This window comes from Seriola lalandi, unplaced genomic scaffold, assembly GCF_002814215.2.
Source record: "Seriola lalandi dorsalis isolate HSWRI2012SDOR001 ecotype SW California unplaced genomic scaffold, Sedor1 jcf7180002054784, whole genome shotgun sequence".
NCBI classification, from domain to species: Eukaryota; Metazoa; Chordata; class Actinopteri; order Carangiformes; family Carangidae; genus Seriola; species Seriola lalandi.
The window spans coordinates 1789297-1801667 of NW_019525337.1; the positions used below are offsets into that span (position 1 = coordinate 1789297).

At 45.6% G+C, this 12371-nt stretch overlaps 2 long non-coding RNA genes across 2 annotated transcripts in view; both read right to left on the reverse strand.

The window, feature by feature from the left end:
• The window catches only part of LOC147817987 (uncharacterized), a 273041-nt gene that overhangs the window by 235998 nt on the left and 24672 nt on the right, over nt 1-12371 (reverse strand). The window lies entirely within an intron of this gene.
• Nucleotides 11731-12371, reverse strand: part of LOC147817990 (uncharacterized) — a 1587-nt gene continuing 946 nt past the window's right edge. The window contains exon 2 of the long non-coding RNA XR_015438423.1: nt 11731-11868. This is a non-coding gene — a long non-coding RNA (uncharacterized LOC147817990). The remainder of the gene's footprint in view (nt 11869-12371) is intronic.

Consider the following 12371-nt stretch of genomic DNA (forward strand, 5'->3'; position numbering starts at 1 on the left):
AGATACATTTACATCAAATGTATACAGCACATATTGCAACTTCTTTTCTACAGCCATAGCAAATGTGTAAAGGTCACACTTACTGTAATGTATATCAATGTTGTACTGTTTACTGTGAGGTACAGTTACTGCATGCTCATACGTGTTTTACCTGTACATACTGGTAGCGCAGCTCCTTCTCTCTTTCACCATTTCTTTCAAATGGAACAGTGCACAGCTGCTTCATATTCATTTGGTGTCTTTTCAGCACCCTGTCAATGGTTGAGATGCTGACTGTTTGGATGTTTTCAAAGATGTTGTTGTCCTCTATAATGGCACTCTTTATCTCCCTTAGTCTTATGGCATTGTTATCTACAACCATGGTGCAAATAGCCTCCTCCTGTTCAGGTGTGAAAAGGGGCCCTCTGCCACCCCTGTGAAGTTGCCTTGCAGTCCTATGTGGAAAAAATATAGTAATGCAAAACACAACATTGAGTAAGATAAAATGTCACTGTATAAAATATACTCACTGTATATTGTAAAATGCAAGTGGAATACTGTAATATTGTATGAAGCATTACAGAAAGTCTACAGTATTACAGTACAGTTCCTATTGTTAGATTACATACCTGCTCTCTCGACGAAAAGTCTGAATGATTGAGGACACAGTTGTTCTCCCAACATTTGGCTGCACCCTTCGACCAGCCTCGGCCATTGTAAGCCCATGATTGAGAACGTGGTCTACAAGTGTGGCTCTTATCTCATCAGGGACACGCATATGTCCTCGGCCTCTTCTGCCTCTTCCTCTGTTTTGCCTCCCAACTCCTCCGCCACGCAGCCTCACTCCTCTTCCTCTTATTCTTCTCTCTGGCTGTTGACCCCGTCCAATTCCTTGTCCTTCCATTGTCAGACATTGTAACATTGTGTTGTGCTCCGGCTATATATATACTTGCCAGTTGATGGTTCATGAGATGCACCTTTGAGCTATTTCAGAAAACTGGTTGATCATTCGTTGATCTATCGCTTCACTCATTTGCCTTCGTTAGAGAAAGTGCATGTACATGTACATGCATGTGCATGTTGCATGTAAAGACTTATGCGATGAACTAATGCCTAAATGTTGTGGGGGGTGAGACTATTCACAGAGACCCATTATAATACATTTTGATCAACATGACATAAGCAATTGATGTAGGAAACAGCAGAGAATTGTACATAATCATTTGCATGATGAACCAAAGCATTTGCAACTTGTTCAAAGAAATGAGAAACTGCTTTTTTGATGTGCACAAGTGACACAATGATGTGAAGATTGAACAAGTAGTTTTGAGAATTTCAATTCTGATCTGAGAAATGTACCAAAGCGACTGAGAAAAACTGTAAAGTTTGAATCTTTGCCGTCCAATCAGAGCATTGCACTCGGCTCCGCCTCCTTGAGCACTGGGACAGTTGTGTGTGTGAGCTATGCTACACTCTCTGCTCTCCTCCAAAAGTCCATCGGCTAACTTGCTCCTCCAGAACTTTCTGTCTTTGGCTGCCAGGGAAAGGTGGAATCAAGTTTAACAAGGTAAACATTTTTTATGAGTGGAATTATTTAGATTATATTGTTTATGTGAAATTATGTACATTATGTGTTTTCAATTGCTACTAGCTAACGTTGCCAGTGAAGGGCAAATTGATAAGCATTTTAGCTGTGTCCAGATACGTTACCATTAGGCTAACATTAGCTCTAAGGTAACTTACAGCTGGTTCTGTCGTTGGTTGTTAGGTTCATAGACTTTAACATTATCAGCCGGTCTGTGGACAATCTTTTTTTCTCCAACATTTGGCGGCCACAGTTGCTGCAGAGGGTGAAATTTGCCATGGAAGTCATTGTTATGCTTGCGGCTATTACAGACTCCCGCTTTTTTCTCCTCTTTGAAGTGACATCACCTGTGTAGTGGCTGTTGAGTGCTTTGAGAAAAACGCAGTGCCTGATTTTGCATGCCAGGACATACTGTATTTCAGGCCAAAGTGTCATATTTACCTTAGTTAAGTTATACTGTTCATTTGTTGATGATAATAATGTTATGGCTGTTTGACCATTGTTAAAAGATGTACTCCTGCTGCATTTGTGGAACATCTGTTCAGCCAGTAAATACATATGTTGTGCTGTCCATCAGGCTGAGCCAAATATGTCCAGTGAGTGGTCCTCAGCTGAATCCTTGACATTATTACTTTTCTAGTTAAGATATACAACTCTAGAAAAAGTAAAGTAATGATTACACTGTGAATAAATAAATACATTTTTAAAACTTGCTGTTTGATAAAACACAAAAGATTTTGTTTACATTTTTCACGTTTTTGTTGTTTTTTTTACAAAACAATGACTGAAAGTCTGTTTCTAACTACCTCCTGACATTTTCTTTACTGTATTTTGTTGTTGGTGGAACTGTCATAACATTATACGTGCAATACTTAATGCAATGTGTACAAAAAAATGGTTGAAAAATAAAATAATATAACACTTATAGAATGTCGGCTCAGTCTTAACTGGTTTAGCTCTGCATTCTCCCTTCATGGCCTTTGGAAATTGACCTTGAACAGTGGTTCACCTTCTATTGTTTGGGCTTGTGGTCAGTCAGCATTTTCATTGTAGTACATGGCAGCCAGGTAGAGTCTGGAGGTAGAGTAAAGAGAAAATCAAAGATGTTAATGTTGACAGAAACCTTAGCCTACACCAGGGGTCTCCAACACGTCGCTCGCGAGCTACGGGTAGCTCGCAACCCCTTTCAAAGTAGCTCGCCAAAGGGTTAATGAATCCTACATAAATTTGAAAACTTGAGTAGTCAAATTTGATTAGTCACTTGGCAAACCAACTTACATAATATCCAATCAAATTCATAGATATCCCGCCCCCTTATCACACAAAATGATCATTTGCCAATTAGTTGTCAGTCAAACAGTTGCGCTGCTGTCAAGCTTGATGAGTCAGTGATGATGTGAGATGGGCAGCAACCATGACCATGGCAGGTACCCATTCTAAGAAGAGGCTAAAAACACACTATTTTCATGAAGAGTGGGAAACAGACTTTTGTTTCACGAACGTAAATGACAAGTGAGTGTGTGTGTGTCTAATCTGCGGTGCAAGTGTGTCGGCCGGTAAAAGATGTAACGTGGAGCGCCATTTCACCAAGGTCCACAGCAACTTTTCACGACACTTTCCTGCGGATAGCAGTCTACGAAAAGAGAAGATAAAGGAGCTGCAAACAACCCTTCAAAGACAACAGTCTTTGTTCACCAAACCTACGAAGAAGGCCAATGCAGCAACAGGGGCCTCGTTTAAAGTGGCGCAAATCTTAACGAAGCACAAAAAGCCCTTCACCGACGGTGGGATTGTAAAAGAGGCCATGACTACGGTGGCGGAAACATTATTCAGGGACCACAAAAGTAAGACTGAAATTTTGTCTGCTATTGCCGATGTACAACTTGGTGCAAATACTGTGGCAAGGAGAGTGTCTGCGTTGTCTGCGGTTGCGGTAAAACAGCTGGAAACCGACATGAACAGGTGCAAATGGTTTTCGATTCAGTGTGATGAGTCTGTTGACTCCAGTGACACAGCCCAGCTAGCTGTTTTCATCCGAATGGTGTTTGATGACTTTTCCGCCAAAGAAGAGTTTTTAACCTTACTTCCACTGAAAACTACAACCAGGGGAGTTGATATTTACAATGCAGTGAAGGATTACTTTCACTTTTCCCTTGCTGGGTGAAATCAAGGCTTTTATGGAAAAGAGGGAGGAGGATACCACCCTATTATCTGATGCAGAGTGGCTACTTAATCTTGCTTTCTTGACAGATGTAACTGAGAAAATTAACCACTTGAACCTACAGTTACAAGACAAAGATAAAAACATATCTGATATGATCAGTGCTGTCAAGGCTTTCAGTGCAAAACTGTCATTGTACATTCAGCAAGTGAAAAACAAAAGGTTTCAGCACTTCCCCTCTGTCTCAAAGATGTTGGAAAATCACACAGGTGCAGCCAGCATTTTAAATGTTTTCAAGTATTGTGGCCTCTTGTCGAGGCTTGGACAGGAGTTTGCAATCAAATTCAATGATTTTGAGAGACTTGAGCCATGTGTGACATTTATAGCCAACCCCTTCATGGATGTGGACATAAGTGAGATTTTGGGACAGATGGCTGAACTTTTCTGTGTTGATTCTGTAGAAATGGAAATTGAGGTTATAAATTGCATCGGCGTCGATGACTACTGTCTTTCCTGTGGTGTCAATGGCCGCTGCTCCGTGTTCTCCAGCGGCGTCGACGACGGCTACTGGTGTGACGTCACCGCCTCTCCTGGTTCCTGATTGGACGTCACCGCTTCTCCTGGTTCCTGATGTGACGTCACCACCTCTCCTGGCTCCAGCTGTGACATCACCTCCGCTCGTGGTTCCTGCCAGGGCGCCACCCCCATTGATTCTTGCCCTGACTCAGCCCACATGGCTCTTGGTGTCGGTGACTCCTGCCGGGGCGCTGCCTCCGGTGACCTCGGCCTCCGTGCTGCCTCCGGTGGCCCCTAACTCTGTGCTGCCTCCAGTGGTCCCTGACTTTGTGCTGCCTCCGGTGGCCCCTGACTCTGTGCCGCCTCTGGTGGGCCCTGACTCTGTACCGCCTCCGGTGGTCCCTGACTCTGTGCCGCCTCCTGTGGTCCGGCCGATCCCTGTTCCTCATGTCCTGATGGCGGTCCAGCTGACTCCTGCCCTTGGTACCATGTCGGCTCCTGGTCACCCTCCAGAGGGGCGACGCCATCCTCCGGCTCGACCTCCGGAGAGACCATGTCTTCGTCGCCATCCTCCTGCTCGCCCTCCAGAGGGGCGACGCCATCCTCCTGCCCGCCCTCCAGGGGGGCGACGCCATCCACCGGCTCGACCTCCGGAGAAACCCTGTCTTCGCCGCCGGCCTCCAGAACGGCTCCGTCCGTTTGCCCGACCTCCGGGTCGCCCCACTGAACTGCCCAGCCTGTCCATAAGGCCTCCGAGCCATCCACCTGAGTTGCCCTGTGTTGCTCCTGAGCATCAGAAGATGCTGTCCACTGGCCCCTGGTGTTTGTGTTTTTGTTAAGGGTCGTCTGGAATCTGACCCTTAAGGGGGGGGTACTGTCATGGTTTGCTATGGCAGACACCTTTTGTTAGTTTTGTTTGGACTTTTTGCACTTCCTGTTTTATTTTGTAATTGGTTTCCTTGTGTCAGTGTTTTGCTTCTTGTCTTGGTCCTGTGTCTGTGTGGTGATTGTCTGCCCCGCCCTAATGTGTTTCACCTGTGTTCAATCACCCTTGCCTCCCTTGTCTATATAGTCCTTGTGCTCCCCTTTGTCTGTGTCGGTTCATCTGTTTAGTTCAGGGTTTGTTCACGTCATCTATTCATGTCTGTTATTTTTGGTTAATAAACCTGTCTGCACCGTTCCCCAAATTTTGGCTGCATTTGGGTCCTACTTACTTCAAAAACCCGTGACAAAAAGATGCCGTATACACCTCTCATATAATAAACATTGCTCAATAGCAGAGATAACTTATGTACTCTAGGCCACAGCCAGGCAAAAAAAATATTTCTGAATCATTCAGACTACTAAGAAAACAAATTTCTCACAAAAGAAAAAAGTGAATGGACTGTTGAAACTGAGTCTACGATCTGTTCATTCATTGCACAAATGAGTCTAGCTGGAGGTTTTACAGGTCTGCCTGACATGGTGTGAAGTGCAGGTGGCTGTACACAAACAACATGGCCTTGTGTGTGTGTGTGTAGGGGGCTGTGTATCAGTCATGTGTTCAGGGGAGGGGCCATGTTCAGGTGGTACAGGTGACATTGGCACAGCACACTCAGCAGTGGCCTCGAGAGCAGGCAGCTGTTCAGCACACTCCAAAGAAGAAAGGACATCCAAGTCCTCGCTCACAGCATCTGGGGCTGCAGTCACATCTGCATCTGAGGGTTGAGCCTCAACATCTTCCGCGGGTGAGCCATCAGGCTGAATGGCTGTCACAACTTTGTCAGTCCCATCATCCATGCACATGAGCCAGTTAATGGTCTTTGTCTCACTGTCCTGAACATCAGAAAGGACCGCTAGTTCACATACTCCACTTCCAGCAACAGATGAGGAGTCAGAGTCCATGATGTTGTCATCTCCTGCAGGCAGGAAACTCACAGGGAGTAGAAGGTTTCTGCGAGCACACATTGATGCCATGCTTCACAGACATCACTTCATACACAGTGGATTCCCATTTGTCTGCAATTTTCCTTTTACCTCTCTCTCCACGATTTGCAAGTAAAACTCTGTCCCCAACAGTGAGAGGTGAGCCCTTGGCTCTGCGGTTGTAGTTCTTTGCCTGACGGGTCTGTTCAACCTGACTGTTCTGCTGGGCAATGCGTGCAGCTTCAGATAAGTCATGTTTCAGACAAGCAACAAACTCATGAGGGTCAACAACAGTATTGCTGGGGAGGGCATGCTGGAATACAACATCAACAGGCAAACGCGGGATCCTCCCAAACATCAGAAAGAAGGGGGCAAATCCTGTTGTCTCATGCTCAGTGCAATTGTAACAGAACGTCAGCATCTGAAGCCACCTCGCCTTGAATTGTGGGGGCAGGGCTCTTATCATATTCCCAAGAGTCTTTTTGTATCGCTCAACAACACCATTCCCCATGGTATGGTATGGGGTGGTATGCGATTTCTGGACGCCACCCATCTCCAGGAGCTCTTTAATGAGCCGACTTTTTCGAAATTGGCTCCTTGATCCGAATGGATGCATTTAGGAAAACCATAAATGCAGAAAAAGTCATTCCAGAGACGACGGGCAACCTGCTTCGCTGACTGGTTTTTGCATGGGAACGCATGAAAAAGTTTGGAAAAATGATCAGTGACAACATGGACATCCACACACTTCTTGTCAGTCTGTTCTGCAGTCCAAAAGTCAATACATACAAGGTCCATTGGTTCAGAGGTACGTATGCTTTCAAGTGGAGCATGGTCGTTAGGCTCAGGAGTTTTTCCCACAACACAGCGAAAACAGTTCCTCACATGATCGATGATGTCACGCTCCATCCCTATCCAGAAGAACCTCTGCCTAGCGAGGGAGAGCTTACGAGCCTGACCCTGATGACCAGCTGAATCATGCAGGCCATGGAGGACTTGGGATTTCAGGGAGTGTGGAACAACAAACTGGAGAGTTGCAGTGTTCATTTGTCTGTCCTTCTTTACCTTGTACAACACGCCGTCTTTGATGGAAAGTTTGGGCCAGTGTCTCAACAGTGTCATCACACCATGAGGCTCTCCAGCACGCTCACGCCTAGTGGGTCTCCGGTGATGCTGGATGTAGTGAAGAGCTCTGCCCAGAACAACGTCCCGCTCCTGTAGGTTCATCAGCTCACTCCTTGGTGTAGAAGCAGTCTTGTCGACACTGACAAGTTGGGGAATTGCTGGCCCCGTACCTCTCACTCGGCTTACTCCTCCTGAGTCATGTGCCTCCAGAACAGCTGACACGTCCTGTGAATGCAGGGACCCTGATGGAGGAGGTGAGATCACAACAGCGTCCTCTTCGGGCTGATCAGTGACAAACTGACAGTTGTTAGTAAACCTAAATGCATCTTGTACTGTCCTATCCACCATGCCACTGACTTGGTTCAATAGTAAAGCATAAGGCTCATTCACAAGACGGTGGCTTATGCATGACTGGACAAACAGCACTCTGCTTAGCACGTCAGCAACTACATTCTTTGTACCAGGGACATAGTTCAAATCAAAACTGAATGCTGCAAGCTTTGAAACCCACCTCTGTTCACATGCATCTAACCTGGGCTTAGTCAAGATGTATGTTAGAGGGTTATTATCAGTCCAAACCATAAAATGCCGTCCTTTCAACCAGTGGCTAAATTTTTCACAAACCGCCCATTTAAGAGTGAGAAACTCTAGTCGATGCGCTGGATAGTTCCGCTGGGCGTAGGAGAGTGTTTTGCTGGCAAACGCCACCAGCCTGGCGACCTTTCCATCAGGAGGCAAATGTGAGAGGACAGCTCCTATGCCATCAAAACAGGCATCAACTGTGAGGATGAATGGAGCATTAAAGTCTGGATTAGCTAACGTGACACTGTGTAGTAGCTCATGTTTCAAGGTTTCAAATAAATCTCTGCACTCGTCAGTCCAGTTAGCTTGAGACAGTTTCACATGACCTTTTTTAAATTTAGGTTTATGGCCTCTACCTCTCTTTTGTGGAGCAGCGGGCTCTGCCACCAGGTTGAACAGTGGCTTAGCTTTAGCAGAGCATCCCTCAATGAAATGATGATAGTAGAGAACCATCCCTAAGAAAGATCTGATTTTCTTACCACACTGCGTTTTTCCGTCAGACTCCATCAGGTCAGCCTCCTGAACATTGCTGATAGCCTCTACTTTACTTGGGTCAGTCTTGACACCATCCTCACATATGATGTGTCCCAAAAACTTCACAGACTGGCGGAGGAAGAAACACTTTTTAGGCGAGAGCTTCAAGGTGTTTGCTGCGAGGCGTGAGAAAACCATCTGCAAACAGTGAAGAGCAACACCTTCAGAGGGAGCAAAAACCATAAGATCATCCAGGTAACATAATAGACTTGTGAAGTTCTCATCCCCAAAAATTGACATCATCATTCGCATGAATGTGGCAGGGCTGTTAGTCAGGCCTTGAGGCATCCTAACATATTCATGGAGACCGAATGGGGAAGAAAATGCTGTGTACTTTTTGTCATCTTCATGTAGTGCAACATTATAAAACCCAGAGGTCAAGTCCATCGTGGAAAAAAACACATTACCACCAAGTGCAGCGAGAGCGTCTGTCTGTCGAGGTAAGGGATGTGCATCTTTCACTGCTCTTGCGTTTAACCACCTGAAATCATTACAGATGCAGAGATCACCATTTGGCTTGACAACCAGGACAAGGGGAGATGAATATTCACTCTGGGACTTCCGTATTATCCCCAATTCCTCCATTTCAATCAAGGCAGTCCTGAGTTTATCATAATGGCATGGTGGGACTTGCCTGTACGGAAGCCTGAAGGGTTTGTTGTCCACCAGGCGGATTCTGTGGACAAAATCTGGTGCCTCCCCACAGTCCATTTTGTGTCTTGATCTTTCCACTCAGGGGAAACTTCACAAGATGAGAGATCCAGATCCTGCAAGCCCATGTCGGTCAAGACACGTGAAATCTCTTCCTCTGACTGAGGTGCAGGTGACGAGCTCTGAGTGTGCTGCATGCTAGATTGGATGCTGACTGGTTCAGGTAAATCCTGCACAGAAGAGCAAGCGGACACATCTGCAACTTTAGCATTTCTTTTCAAGGTGAGTATTTTTTTTTAGTGGGATTCACTATTTTGACCGGAACCCAGCCATCACCCCATAAGTGAGTGACAACTCTCCCCACTAGAATGTGTGCAGGTCTGCATTTAGACTGAGTGGGTTCAATGATGACCGTGCTGCCCACTGCAGAGACATCAGGTGCAGGCAGCTTAGCCCACACTAAATGTTCAGACATGGGTTGTAGATTCACACATCTCTTGAGTTCAGCTGTGCCGATCCTGTGTGACACTGCCCCATCCTCCCTGTCATTTGAGGAAGACAGCATAGACAACAGTTGAGGCAGAGTATTGTCTCGAGCATCACGAGCTGAAGATTCGATGGTTTGGGCCTTAGCTGTGTCTTTCACCTGTGAAGTCAGCCACTTGATAGCATTGCTGCCCAGAATCATATCATCAGCTTGGCCTGGCACAACTTAAACAGGGATGATCACTTTATAGCCATAAACAGATACAGTCAGGTGATATATGGCAGAAGGTGTGACAGGGTGACAGCCACAACCAACAATGACAAAATCTTCAGCAGATCTTTTTTCAATGTTTGGAATAGACTGGGAAAGTTTAGAGTCAGCTGTCTCACTTACAGTGCATAGCATAGATCCACTATCCACCAAAGCTCTGAGAACTCTGCCACCATCAGTAGTCACATCCGTGTAGAACAGTTCATTTGTCTCTGGGAGTCTTTGCAGGTTTTGCACGATCAGTGTTTTGTTTGATGGTACTGAGCTACTGTAGGTATGACACAATGTTTCAAAATCATGTCAAGTCCAAGGTGGGAGGCTCACTGACATGATCTGCTCTGTCCTCCCCTGTATGCTGATCATTCAGTTTCCCTGCTGACCATGAAGAGGGGGACGTCTCCCCTCTGGGCAGGTGCGTCTTGAGTGGCCAGGTAAGTGACACAGGAAACAGTCTGTTCTCCCGGCAGTGTGTGATGGCTGTGTGAGAGCCGTCTTTACATACAGAAACATGGTGTGTCAGTCAAGCCCTCAATTCTAGGAGCCCTGTTGTTATTTGGGGTTCTACTGGCTCGAGCTTGGCCCTGGAGCAGCACTTTTTCTAGCATGCTAATCAGTCTTTCAAGAGTGGCATTGTCTTGACTCATATTCTTTTTTTGCTCTGGAGCGTCAGTAACTGGAGTAGTATTAGGGCCAATCTCAACTGCATTAATGTTGATCCTGTTACTCCCTCCCCCAGAAGACTTGACACACTTCTCAAGACGATATTCATCTAACACTTCCTGCACTTCACGAGCTGACCATTTATCAATCGTCTTGGAGCGAAAGGTAAGAGCTAGGTCTCTACTTGGGCAGTGTCTGATGAACACGATACGTGTGACTTCAACACTGGGGTTGTCAAAAACTTTACCCTGCTCTTTAAGGCAGCTAGCAACAACATCAGCAGCTCTGTTCAGTCTGAGCCAATACTCATACGGGTCTTCTTGGTTTTTTGGTTGTGTGGAATAAAAGTCAGCTAGAGGCACAGTGGAGCAATGGCTAGAGCTGAAGTGTTTGCACAAGAGTCCATAAATTGCCTCTGGGTTGTGCTGTACATAAATCTCACCATTTCTTATTCCAAACCTCACAACATCTTTTGCTCTGCTTCTCAGGTGGATGAGGATCTCCTCTGCTTGATTCTCCAGCTGTACACCACTTTTCCGAATGTAGGTTCTCATTGACTCCTCCCATCCATCAACAGTCAAAACATCTGAACTCTCTCCTCAGAATGCAGGTGGGTCTTTAACTTCTCATTGAGTGACCAGCTGGACTCGGGAGAGATCCAGTGTGCGGCCAGGGGTGAGGTCTTTATTATCAGAGGTTTTGACTTGGTGTGTGTGCATTGCAGTTGTGCGGCTAGATGTGGTGAGGTGTGACATAATGCTATCAGCTACCTGTTGCCCAATCTGCTGTACAATGGTGCACATTTGGTCAGCTAGTCTACCATCATCAAGAGGAGGACGTGGAACTGGTGTACCAGTGCATTGTGGTGGATTTACGTCATGTAAGGGCTGAGCCTGAGGTGTCAAGACACTCCCACATTTGAAAGGACTATGCACAGAATCATCATCATAACCAGATTTATCTCCCGCCCCATGGTGACTCAGAGAAAATGGAGCTGGTGTACTGTGAAACCCTCTACCTCTAACAAAACCGAGGGGAAACACATCAAAGGAGTCAGACTTACTGAAACTCATACTTGGTACAGGTAAAACAACATTCAAAGAAAATAACAGCCCATAGAGAAATCAGCTACTGTCCATTATCTAACAGGCAATCACACTGGAGAAAATGATACAGCTCCAAGGCGATGTAGCGACGAGAAGACATCCACCCGGTCCGGCGTGGTCATGGACGAGTCACGGCACCAATGTAACCCGTCTTTGAAGCTGCTGCTGGTCGTGGTAACAGCCAGTTTACTGTCTGCATGTATGACAGAAAGGGCAGTGGTAAGTAACGCTTTTCTCCTCTCTCATGGGCACATCAGTCTCTCTTGTTCGAATCCTCATTTTCACTCACATCACAAATAAGATGGAGCTGTGATACAAATAAAGTAAAATAAAATACAATACTTTTAGGGTGATCGTATAGTGGATTTTTATACTGTAATGTCTGTGAATAAAATAAAAAGTGAATATGCAATATATGAAATGTAAATATGAATAAAAGAGTGAATGTGTATGAAATGCAAATGTAACTGTCACACCGTGGTGAAGTTGTCTTGTCCTGGGTTTGTTTTGTCCTGTCATTTCCTGTTTTATTTTGAAAAGTAATTCTCCTCTCGTTTCAAGTCACTTGCCCTTCCTCATGTGTCTCAGTCTGATTGCCTTAAGTGTTTCCACCTGTCCCCTATTTCCCTCCATGTGTTTAAATAGTCTGTGTTCCCCTTGTCTTGTGCCAGAGTGTCTTCGTCTTGCACCCGAGCCTTTGTCCATGTCCACAGCCATAGTAATCGCCAAAGTAAGCCGTTTGTACCTCGAGAAGAGTGATTTTTTGTTTGTAAATTTTTCCATAGCTAAAGTTCATAGCCCTTTGTTTTT